Source organism: Haemaphysalis longicornis, unplaced genomic scaffold (genome assembly GCF_048455015.1).
Source record: "Haemaphysalis longicornis isolate Haplotype H1 unplaced genomic scaffold, Haemaphysalis longicornis Haplotype H1 scaffold_7, whole genome shotgun sequence".
NCBI lineage: Eukaryota > Metazoa > Arthropoda > Arachnida > Ixodida > Ixodidae > Haemaphysalis > Haemaphysalis longicornis.
In genome coordinates, this window is record NW_027526422.1 from 98,602,302 (window position 1) to 98,615,342 (window position 13,041).

The 13,041-nt window shown below is 47.5% G+C and overlaps 1 pseudogene; it reads right to left on the bottom strand.

Moving 5' to 3' along the window:
* Positions 1-382: 382 nt before the first annotated feature.
* On the bottom strand, positions 383-1,486 carry LOC144144673 (innexin inx2-like; annotated as a pseudogene).
* Between the last annotated feature and the right edge of the window lie 11,555 nt (positions 1,487-13,041).

A 13,041-nucleotide genomic window follows, 5' to 3' on the forward strand; every position in this document is an offset into this window, starting at 1 on the left:
GCAGCAATGTTTGTAATCGTGACTTTGTCAATACCACAACCATGCTATTATGTAATGACCACGAACCAAATTGTTCAGTTTCTCTTGTTTGGTTTCTATTTTCTTGTTGACTTTTCATTTACATGACACTACAACCGTCGGCGACAGCTAAATTCCTGAACCTATCGGTGTTACGCCTGGTACAGCTTTACCGCATCAACAACACAGCTAACTCCAAAAGGCTACTGAGACAGTGCTTTACAGATGTTTACTGATATTTTTGCAGAATAAATACCACGAAATGACGCTGTATAGAAAGGCTTGAAAACAAAAACAATAAAGTTTTTTCTGCGGTGAAACGCACCCCAAAAGCCTTTCTTCTGGCAATTGCGGTGATGTAGATTTAAAGAAGAGGGGGAGCTGAAGGTACAGCTGGGGTCAACTTGACCAGCCTACGCGAGAGTTCGGCCACAAGTTGACTGAACACGATGGAGTCAACATTCTGGCCTACGAAGCTGAGCAGGAAAACATCGCCGGCCGACAAAGACGACATGATGGCCGAGTTGGGCTGGCTGTCCGGGTAGCGCCAGCCCAGCAGGCGACGCCGTAGTGGAGCTCTCACCAAGATGAGAATGCGATAGGCCACCGCCTGGACGCCCAAGAACAGGAGCAGCAGATACCAGAACCACAAGAAGGCGAACAACTTCTCGTTCAAAATGTTCAGCGGGAGCACGCAAATTGCCTCGAGGTTCTCTAACGTGCCGGACTGACCGTACTTGAGGAAGGGGCACAAGACGATTCGAGGGAAGGCCTTCGCGGTGGGACTCACGAACTCACGACCCTCGCCGCAATGCCAGTGCACGAGGTCCCAGTCGTAGGTGAAGAAGCTCCCGCCTAGAACGTAATCCGTGAAGGCAACCTGGATGATTACGTTGAGGACACTCAGCAGCTCGTATATTAGGTACTTGACCAGATAGCAGTGGGTATGGTTCAGGCTGACCACCAGAAAGTCGGCCATCTGGGAATGAACCTCGGCCCGATCCTGCGTTACGGCTGCGCGAATGTCGAGGGCGGCGACGATTTCCGCAACTTTGCCGCCTTCCCAGGCCTTCCATAGCCACCGGGGCGCGTAGAAGCAGACGGCCTGGGCGAACAGGAGGAAGCAGACCCACTGGTAGTAGGTGTGGTACTTCCGGTCTTCGCTTCCGCTGCCCTTCGGCCTATGACCCGTACCGGGATAGATAACGCTGTCGTTGTAGGAGGCGTTGAACAGGCTCCGGTGGCTAAACGTCGACTCCACCCAGCAGAACGAGTTGACGACACCGGCCAGCATCGTCGGGCAGTGTCAGTCGATGGGCTCTCCGACGTACTCCCTGGCTGTGAGAAGAGTGCAGAAGCCGAGCAGGAAGGACACGGTAGCACTGGTGTAGAGGCGGAACACGTTGCCGTCGATGTGAACACGACGCGAGTTGAAGTGCTTGCGCAGGTTGCCCAGGAGGTTAAGCATGGCTCCGCGGATATATACGAATGAAGCATTCGTGTATATCCAGGCTTCATAACGCGAAGGACCCAGGTTCGCTCCGGCCACGGGAAGCGCTTTTTTCTTTTACTTCCCCCACGATCCTTCATCATCACCGTCAGACAAAGTTGGCTTTCCTGTAGGGCGTGTTGGCGTATAACGGCATCAGTGAGGAGACTAAAGCTCCGCTTTAAAGTTGTGACGCCTTGACTCGCATGGTTCACTTATAAGACTCGGAGGGTACAACTACATAAATGATAATCATGGAAAGCTTGTGCGGCGAAAAGGATCACGGCGTGGTGCTTTGCGGCGACTCTAACCGAAAACCTTCCACTCCACCGACAATCCTTCATCGTCATCGTCAGAGAAAGTTGGCTTTCCTGCAGGCGTATTGGCGTACAAAGCTTTGAAAGTTTCTGCGCGGTCATTCGTCCGAGAGGCAATGGGGAGTAGTTGTGACTGTTCTTTATATAATGGCGATCAGCGTCGGCGAGAGGAAATGCGCCAGTAAATAAAAAATCATTATTACACGCGTTTTAACAGGAAGCACACATTGAAAACGCAAGAAAAAATTAAAAGAACCAACCGATGCGCTGAACTTTTCTTACCGTATTAATGCCAATAACCTGTATTTTAAAGGGACGTAGCCTCTGGACCATCAGTCAGTGCAATTACATCCCTGAAGGGCGGTTTTTTAACCAACAAAAACGCAAGACTATTATTGACATAGTTTCAGATTTTGCGCTAGACTTTCATATTTTGGCCAGGGGTGAGGTAAGGTGGGCCAGCATGAAAAAAGTAGTCATCTGTGTGTTAATCGTTCAATCATGTTTCTCCACAGTGGCTTAGGTCGATGGCCACCATTGCCAATAACAAGATCCTGTGACGTCACAGGCATATCGCACGAAAGCGGCCGTGGTGTCACCACTGATTTTTCAGTTTCCCGCCATATTTCTGTTATTTGTTGGAACTTCACGATGAAAGTGGTGTCGAAGTTATCGGTAAAAGCAGTCTTTTCTTATGATCCAAACATGAATTTTGTCTGCATGGCGCCGTCGTTTCCCGAAAACACGACATCCAATTGGAAAAGAACTCCTCAAAGGTACGCTGTAATGTTGTTTATGGCAGTGGAAGTTTTACTTCACATTTGCGTTATTCTGTGAGGCCCCGTTACAATCACTAGGTTTGGGACTTCCTTCCGACGTTTTTATGAATTCCATGTGCTGTCCCTGATGATAGGGCAGTTCTGTGGCTACAGTTTTCGCAGAACACGCGTCGTTCAAGAAAATCTAGGCAAATATGCATGCTGTGGATGGTTTCAACTTCAAAGGAAGTGAAAGAAAAGACACAGCTCTACCTTTTTTTAGTGTGCAGTTCAACTTGGTAACAACACGACTGTTTAGGCCGAGCTTTCTAGGTCCGTAGCACGAAAAAAACTTCGAAGCAACAAGAAATCGTGGTTAGAGCGGCGTTAGCAGGGTTAACAGCGGCGGGAAACGATGCCACGTGCCGCTAATTGAAAAAAAAAAAAAACGCTTCCCGTGGTCGTAAGCACATGGAACGCTGCATATCGTTTTCAGTTACGAATAGTCAAGACTGATTTACTCGATTGATTGATTTCAAATATGTACTAATTGGGCCAACGTATCTTAACATGAAGCACTGTCACACGGTAATCTGGAAATCCCGAACTAGTTGCCCTGAATAATACTCGGAGACCAAATTTCTGCCAGCAAGATATCAGCCTGCACCGCCATTGTCGCTCTCTTGCGTTTGTACCTTTTAGAGCAGCGGCCACCCGGTGGCCTGCTTGCGTTGTTTCATATTTCTCTATTATTTGCCAAAGTATACGCAGAAGATTATTCGGAAACAATGCTTTGCCGCGAAGCACTAGTGACTGGGAAACCGGCCTTGCACTGGCGCCATTACAGCTTCAAGAGCGGCGAAGAATTGAAATCCACTGATGTCAGGGCGTTGTCCCTGCCTGGAAAGAAGTAAAATTCAGGTGATTGGGCCTGAAGACGTTGAGAATACGGCCGAGATTCGGCTTCACCCTTATGTAATTCAGGGGAAACGTGCGTGAGGAAATGTTTTCTTATTTTCGTCATAGGGTGCAAATACCACGTCACACCCGCGTCAAGCAAAAAGGCCCATTAATACATTCTAATTACTCGCAAAAACATTTCCTCGATAGCACGAATTTAAACATGGATTTAAAGGTTTTTTCGCACCTTCCCGTCATTCATAAAGAAAGGTCAGCGTAATTGCTCCAGAACTGTCAAAAAGGAAGAAAAAACAAGTGCTCTCTAAACATCATTTCATCACTCCCAGTATTGCGGCTCTGGCTTTTTTGTGCTTTCTTTTTGCTTCGTTCTCTGTATTTGCTTACAATTCAAGGCATTACCCGGAAGAAACGGAAGAAGTATTGTGCAATATTATACATGTAACATGTATATACTGGCTCTTACCTTCAAGAGTTCTGAGTATTATTATACGACTTAAAATTAATACCGCGGCCACGAAAAGAGCCATGCGCTATTAATTAAAAAATGAAGTCAGTATGACACTGGACAGAATTAAACGGTTATTTAAGCCCAATCCTATTTCACTGGCTAAGGAAGGGCTTGTGGGGGGTTCTTACAGTAGTCTCTGGCTCTGGCTGGCCGTCCGGGTTCGTCTCACCATGTTTCGCTGTGATGCGGTACAGAGCTAGACAGCTGGACAGCCCGCTGTGAAGCGGGGGGGGGGGGGAGGGAGGTCGGGGTTATGGAAGAGGTCAGGTGTGGTGTGAGAGTGTTCCCATACCATGTGGAAAAGAGTACGTATTTCGTGGAAAAATGTGCGCCATTTAGAGTTAGAGGTAGGGGAGAACAACTACATAAGTGTATCATAAGGGAATGTGCGGATTTGAAATGACGGAACGGAATTTCATCAGCCTTTGTTACGGGGGAGGGGCCGTGGATTGAAGGTGCGGCAAGAGAGCTAATTTGAAAATATGTAAGAATATCGCTGTAGGTAAGTAAGGGGTAAGCATCCAAGGTGGGAGGGGGGTTCAGGGCAATAACTCGGTCTACGCTCCTCGGTGGCGTCGTGCGCCACTTTATTATGGTCAACCCACAGTGATCAGGAGTACATAGAATGCAGCACTCTTCGGGGATTTACGTCGTGTGTTCAATGATGCGTAGGCCAGTGAGAGGAAATAGACTTTGCTGGAGGTGCCTACAGCTTCCTACAAGTCCATGTTTACTGTCTAGTAGTCGTGATGAGTTGAGGTAATAAACCGTGCAATGGCAATTCAGTTCAATTGGAGTGGATGCCCACGTGGAGGCAGGGGTAGTGATGCGCTTTTGGCCGCGTGGACAGCGGCAAGCCGAACGAGCTTCGGAGTGTTCTGTCCAGGTGGCTGGTCAAGTGGCGGCGTGCGCCACCCCGAAGTTCCAAATAAAGTTCATCCGCACATCAAAAGAACCTCCATGTATGGTTTCACCTTCGCACTGTTAAAAAGTTTTAATCATCTGCGGAAATGTTTCTGGCATAATTTAAAACCAAATGAGATGAGGCCGAAACTTTTTTTATTTAGACGCATTTCTTTCGTGGGCGCTCTTTCATAAAAGCTAATGACGCGCTCTTTACCAAGTTTTCGATGTGGCAGCGGAAAATAAAATGTCAATTGCCCGGAAAAATGAACATGTTGTCAAAGAATCAATTTGGGCAAAAAATACATCTGTCAACGAGCGCGTCTTAGAGTCTCCTAACAGTGCTAAAATGACGGGAACAAACAAAGACAAACACAGGCGCTGTCTTTTTTTTTTTGTGGCCGTCATTTGAGCGCTGTTAGAAGAATGCAACCGTACGAACTGGCTCGACTTTCGTTACTACTGCGTCTCTGAGAATGCGGGGCTTGCATTTGCACGAAAACAGCAGGTGTAACAAAATAATGCCGATGAGTGAACATAGGGGAGGCTTAATGAAGCTTGCATGAACGTAACCGGGAAAGTAAACACGAACGCGGAAGTAAACGTTGATTGTGATGCTTGTAGTTTATTTCGTAGAAGTGTGTTTCCCGCACCATCTTAGTGCCGCATAATTGCCGAATAACAAAGACAGGAGTAAAAGCACATAAAATAAACAAAAATATTCTGTTGTTTAAAGCCGGTGAGGGAGGACACTTGAGTGGGACGGAATGAGTGGGACGTTTCTGGCTGTGTGTTTCTTAGAGAGGAAACGTTGACGTCACAACTGGAGATGCTATGATAGCTTCCAGAAAACTTATGACTAACATGCACAACCAACAGCATATTTCGACCTGATCACGTGTATATAAAGCAGCCCAGGTGTGTAGCAGTTCTCCAATTGCGATATATTCCTCACACGTTCCCAAAACCCACCGTGTTTGTACCTTAAAGAACTTGTATCACAGACGGTGGATATTTATATCGTTCGTATTGTTGCTCTGAACGGCCGCCAACAATGGCCGACTGGGTGGTCAGCAGGGCGCGTTTTTTGTTAGTCTTGCTGCTGCTTGTAGAGCGTCTTTCCGCGTCAGGCGTTGCTAGTTTTGGAGAGCGGGAAGCGTTGAACCTGGTGCTGGATGTGGATACCGGCGTAGACGACGCCATGGCCATCGTGTTGGCCGGCACATCGTCCGACGTGTGCATAAAAGCCATCACCGTTGTGGCGGGGAACGCCAACCTATCCACGGTTTACAACAACACACTGCGAGTGCTTGAAGTAATCAACCGGACAGATGTGAGTATACAGAAAGCTGCACAATTTCGTAGTTGCTCTGCTAAATTAAGCTGTTTGGTGCCATTCTTACTCCTCGGGTTTGCTTCATATAAATGCTGAACAATCCACTTGTTTCGGTCAGCACGTTGCTCGTGACATTGTTTGTGAACCACCACTTACGGGTATCATAAGTCTTATGCGCTATATGCGTTCAGTGTACATCTCTTGAACTTCTCCATTCAGATGAGGGTTGTACGGAGGACGCAGGGAGAGGAGGAGGTGGACGCGAGAAATTCGGTCCGGGTGGAGGTAATGGATGAGGTTGATTAGTCTGCCTGATAGGACGTTACATTACGGGTGCCGATAATTAATTTTTGGGGGCGGCTTATACACGAACAGTACGTGGTGTCTACGCGTGCTGTCATCACGAGAACACACCTATGTTTTGGTTTTAATTTTCTATTGAAAAACTTGCAGAACCAATGTGACCTATCCGCCAAATTTAGCGAGAATTACAGCTACCTGCTTGGTTAATTCACCCTATCATATTGAAATATAAAGCCTTCGGTACACATGATGAACCATGAAAATGGGCCACTCCGATCTGATAACAATGACCCGCGCGTTCTCGCACCCCGATAACAAAAAAAAAAAAAAATCGGCGGTGTTTCCAGGCTCTTTTTTGCGAGTAGGAGTCCGCAATGCCATTGGAGGCGGGGGATCATGTCATGCGGCTCTCTCGTTCGAAATGAGGCCCGCTTGCCATGACTCCACACTTGCAGACAAACCCAGTACCTCCCCTCCGCCAATGCACGGGGCGGCATTTCTTCGGTTTGACATTTCTTCGGGCTGACATTGCTCCGCCTCCCAATCTGCGCTGCGACAAGTTGCAGTGGGCTTAGTTAAAACGATCACAGCAAAAAAAAAAAAAAAAAAAAAATTGGCCAGGTACTTCTAGCTCTGCTGCAAAGCTTGGCGTTATGCGATTAACTTCTTCCACCCCTGCAACGTAACACGCTCGCAACTCTCCCTCTGCCACACATCCGACTCTTCTAATTTCCTCTATAGTTCCTCCCATGGTTAATTCAAGTGCGATTTCCTCAATTCAATTAAGTTTCTCGTGCTCACACTGCTTACGTGCCACCCAGACGAAAGTGCGCAACTTGACGCTTGCCACCCTTTTAGCAACGCATTAATTTTTTACTTGCTATTGCAAAATCCAATCCAATGTGCTGTTAAAGCGTAGCACTTACGTCCCCACTACTAGGGTTTCACGTCATCGCCGGAATCTTTGTAACTGATAGAACGAAGAGGACACGAAGATATTGCCAGCAAGAAAACGGAGGAGGAGAGTATGAGAAAAGTGCGAAGGGGAAGTGCGAAGGGGCCCCCCCTTCGCACTTGCCAAGGCTGCCTTTTGAGACCATAGAGTTTCTTACAATATACACTAGAGAGTAATCTGCCGCTAGTGTCTATGCGGCTTACATGAAGCCCGTCTGTGTCGTCATGGACCGCCGTTATATCACGCGCCCGCCTTAGTTTCATCATTGGCTTGGATTGAAACGTTTCAGTGAACGAAAATTTAGACAAAGTACCACAGAAACGTGAAGGAAGTGTGCAATTATGTAAGTGGAAAATAAAACAGGCTGTTTTAAATTGACGGAAAAAAAAAGTAAAGCGTATTTTTGCCGGAGCGAATATGCCTACTATTCTGAGGCCAACGTGGTTGTTACGAACAATGTTAAAATTTGGGGGGGGGGGGGGAATCTCATTCGACACTCTTATGGTATTATTTTATCAAAATTTCAGATAAGTTGTTTGAAGAGTTTGCAAAGTTTTTGAGCGTGCGTATGAAAACGTCGCCTTCGTGGTGAACCGGTGCACCGACCATCAGCCACAGTTTAACAAAACTCGCCGCTGAGCGAGTTCGTTTATACTGGAAGCAAAAAGAAAACGTGGCGTTAAACAGCCGTGGACGATGACAAGATGAGCCGAATACAGGCGTTCGTATCCGCCGTATCTTAATCTTCGTCGAAGTACCGTTTTAAGATGCGACGCATCTCTTTCACTCGCCTTGTCCCTCCGGCGTCGTCCGGCGTAGTCCGCATCCCTCCCCCATTCTCCTCGCCGCGCCAGCTGCGCGCCAGCGCCGCTCTCACCGCAGCGCCATCTGCGTGTTAGCGCTCGCCGGCGCTCGCTCCGTCGCCGTGCCAGCTGTGCGTGGGGGCGGGTTAGCGCGGAGCTTGTGCTCCGTTAGCACATGCGCATGCGCTGCTGTGCGCTGCTCTCTCTCATTCCGCTGAATATAAACGCAGTAACTGCGCCGCTCCGCTCAGTCGTTCCGCCGCCGCTCCGCCGATGACATCCTCCGATGACCACCGATGATTTGCATGGAGACTAACAGGCCTGCTATCGCGATGGTCGGCGTAACCGGAACAAGCACCGGCCACCCCGATAAAAATTTACACCATCTTCCCGCGAGGGAAACCATGGGGTAGATGCGACGCATCTACTCCATGGTTCCCCTCGCTGGAAGATGGTGTAAAGTTTTTGTTTTTTTCGTCAGCTACAAATTTCGCGGTGGCATATTACCCGCTCAGTCATACGTCCTTCGACTGCGGCATGACCAACGTCAGGTACGATCACGCACTGCCCGCTGTTCAACCGAAGACGGCTAATACAGAACAGGGAGGATTTCGGCTTCCTTGTAGCTCGAAGACGTGATAATGCATAGTGAAGAAAGCAAATCCCAAAAACCGTTTAAGAATCCAATTGTCATGCCAAGCTTTAGCCAAAAGCGGGGTTCTTTCCATACACCCCTACAACGACATGGCGTACTACAGGGCAGTGAATCCTCTCTAGTATACTTACTGAGAAACTCTATGTTTGGGCCGTCCGATGCGCGGCGATGCGCTAGCAGATAACGCCAGAGCACGGTGCGAAGAGTAGCGCGTGCCTTTGTGCGTTCCCTGATGAAGCGATAAGTTCGTGAGACGGAGCAGCTATGTGCCGTCGCCAAAAATACTGCAGTTAGCGCTGCGCTCAAAGTTCGCTTAAGGTAGCATCGTAACCGTCAGACAAATTTTAATAAAAGGAATGTTACTTCCGTTGGTTATGCGCTGACATCTTGCTGTAAACACACTTGAGGTTTACTTGTTGCCGCATAAAGCAAACATGTATGTCAAATGCCAGTGGTTTTAGTATTTTCGGACGGTTTCGGATTTACACACTTGTTATTGAAATCATGTTTCACCTTTTAGTCGAGTGGCTGAATCATGTTGATTTCAGTTGATCAGTTGAGTGGTTGATTGTCATGCACGTTAATGATTATCAGGTGGACAAAATTAATGCAGTGCCCTCCACTACGGCGCACCTCATCGGCTGCGTAGCGTTGGTGCATTAAAACGTCATAATTAATTAATCGAGTCAGCACGAGTGCTTTGGCATTGGTGTGTGCGCGCATGATACGCCGGCTGAGTTTCGTACATTGCGGGGAAGGTCTGTGTGTGGCGGTGGAGCCAGCTCATCAAACGTGTTTCGATAAGTACGAGCCTGGCTGTCGCACGGGACCTCGTGTTCGGTGTTTCACGTTAGGGGCTGTTGCAAGTGCGGACAAAATACGGCCTCAGTAAACAGCATAAGCAAATAGAACCAACGGCGGATGCACGATGGACTCCCCTTTCGCTCCCTGCTTCTCTCGTGCACGCCATGCACCGGCTTCTGGCGCCTGCGACACAGATTCTAGTGTTCTGTGTATAGGTACTTTTTTTTTGCCGGGCGCAGCCCTCGGAACGCCTGTTTTTAGTGTTGCATTGGGGACTATTAATAGGTCCCTGTTTCGAAGAGAAAGCAGTGTGTATTCGGGCCCGGTTGAGAACGTTTCTCTGCCGGTTAGTATTGTCAGCTTGTAAGAACGCCCATGTCCTGCTTCCTGTATCATCGCTGTTCTCTACTAGCCATGCATTAAGCAAATTAGGCTTGGCTTGACTCTGCGTCGTCCGAACTGAGGCAACTCCCCTGCAAGCCGCTCGCATACCACGCTACAACGACATTACGCGATGGGTCCTAGTCGTACGCCTTCGCTTACGCAGCAACCCAAAGACAGGTAGGTATACGGGCCAAACTTTTACGTTTTGGCGGCAAAAAAAGACAATTGTTTAGAAAATAACACGATCGGTAACAACCAACACCGCGCCGACGTGTTCCGTAGGTGCCATAAAACAAACATTAAACGCTGTTCTCTGTAAAAAGCAATAGGGTCTATGACCCCCACCCTTCCACTTCTTTGTGCTGGTATATTCCGAAACCCTTTGTATATTTTTCTAGCCATTTCCGCGCTTTATATGAGCTATCAAAACGCTGTCAAGTGATTTCTTTTCCCACAACGACGAATCAGTTAAGTTCGCCTCTTAGTTGCAGCTTAGGAAAACGAGTCCGTCCTACTCCACCTGAAGTTCTTCAGGACGCTTCAAACAGCCTTTCGTTCGCAAAACTAAACCGTACAGTGCAGTTTTTCACTAAGGAGTTAGATCACTAAAGTCAAGAAGTGCGACATTCATTGCAGATTCCTGTCTACAAAGGTGCTGACCGACCGACTGATGGTCATTGGGAACCGGAGGAAGATTATTTCGGCGCAGACAACTTTGGCAACGCGGGTCACCTCTACCCGATGGGGAAAAACGGCGCTATCGATGCGGACAAGTACGGCTACTTAAAGATGATCGAAATAATTAACAATAGCACAGAAAAATCCGTGTCCCTGGTAATGCTGGGACCGCTGACCAATCTTGCCATCGCAATGCTGGTAGAGCCTGAGCTGACTAAACGGGTCAAGGCCATCTACATTCTGGGGGGAACTGTTCACGGTACGTGAGTATTTGCTTTTTTTATGTCATCTATATTGAATAGTTTAAGGGGGACTGCCGGGGTCGCACGATAATGGACATAGCTCTATTAATTGAAACATACGCGACATACTAGCTTCAAATCTGATTGCGCGTTTGCCTAGCTTCTACAAGTTTTGTTTGCGTATCTTGAACGAGTTTTTTTAAAATATGGCTCCAAAATCAAAGAAAAAGTGCCTAGCGCTATCGATTTGTTTTTAAATTATTTAGGGTTACTGAAAATGGCTTAAATAAAGAAGGTTCCGAATCAATCAATCAATCAATCAATCAATCAATCAATCAATCAATCAATCAATCAATCAATCAATCAATCAATCAATCAATCAATCAATCAATCAATCAATCAATCAATCAATCAATCAATCAATCAATCAATCAATGAATCAAATTATTAATTAATCAATCAATCAATCAATCAATCAATTGATCGATCAATCAATTGATCGATCAATCAATCAATCAATCAATGACTTAATCAATCAGTCAATCAATCAATTTTACTGCATACTAAAGATATTACAGTCGCATTTTCACCAAAGGAAGACCCGCAGTCAAAGGTTACAACTAGCACTGTAAAGAGTGCTGACGTAACCTGCCGCTCACAGCAGCGGACCACGTAGTTACCCCCTAAGATTGTTGTAATGCGGTACTCCCATCGCATCTGGTAGCGCGCACTGAAGGAACCAGGGGCATGTTCTTTCTACATTCATGCAACGTGACGTACCCAATAACGGGAAAATTCCTGCAATAGTTGACGTTGTAAGAACGTTGATGTTGGAAGGGTGCGATGGAGGCATGTAGATAAGCATGCACAAACGTGTCATGTGTCTACGGTTCACAGCTTCCTGTACAGCTTACTGATGACTTATTATGTTCTCTAAAAACACATCTTAGTTCATCAAGTTTACTTTAAATTAGCGACGAGTGGAAGAAGACTTCTAAAAGTTTTTTGTTCTTTGACAGAAACCCTATTACCGTCGTAATCCCTTTTATCTGTAACAAGTGTTTGTCCCAAGGCAGGGCAGATGTCTGTTTTGTAAAGGGTTAGTGGGTCATGTTCAAGCAAATGCAGGCGTTGTTCGGTTCAACGCTGTACATGACAGCTGCTTCCTCTTTAACAGGTATGGGAAACATCATACCAGGCTCCGATTTCAATTTCCTGTCTGATCCCGAGGCAGCGCTGGTTGTCTTGCAAAGAGCCGAGTGCCCTGTGTTCATCGTTCCTTGGGAAACTATACTGGCGTCTACCTTGCCCTGGGTTTGTATTCATTAATGACCGGCGGTTTCTGTGTTACTTGTCGCGCTTTGGTAATGGCTGGTGCAGTTCAACAGAGCTGTCCAGGCTTAAGTGAAACCTGAGAATTTGCATCCGCTGCAGATAGCTGGCGTAAGGATTTTAGCGCGTATCATCGGGAGATCTATGGCACACAGAGCCAAAAGTACCGTAGCGCCACCTTGCGTACCGTACCGTAGTACCACCGTAGTGCGACCGAAACTCTGGGGTTCGTAAGAGTCTCTCCCACAGAAGTCGTGGGAACCGAAGCGTGGAGTATTGATAGCTCAAGGGCGGCGCTAGGGTGCACGGTGATGACGTCCGCGCTAGAGTACGATACGCCGTAGCGTGCGTTCGCACTTGATGCACGCGCGATAAATGCGCTGCCGCACATCTGTGCCGGGCGCTCCACAAAGTCATTCTTATCCCCGAATGTTCTAAACCAGGGGTCGGCAACCCGCGGGCCAAAGGACAGCATTATGCGTCCCCCGGCACCACGTCAGGACTTAACCTTCCCGTTGTAACTTCCTACTCGTAATGGGGTTAGACAGGAACCAAGAAAGATGGCTGGAGTTGGTATTGTCCCCCATCTTCACGCATAGCTAGATAACGCCTTGACTTTGTCGTTTGTCAACTCG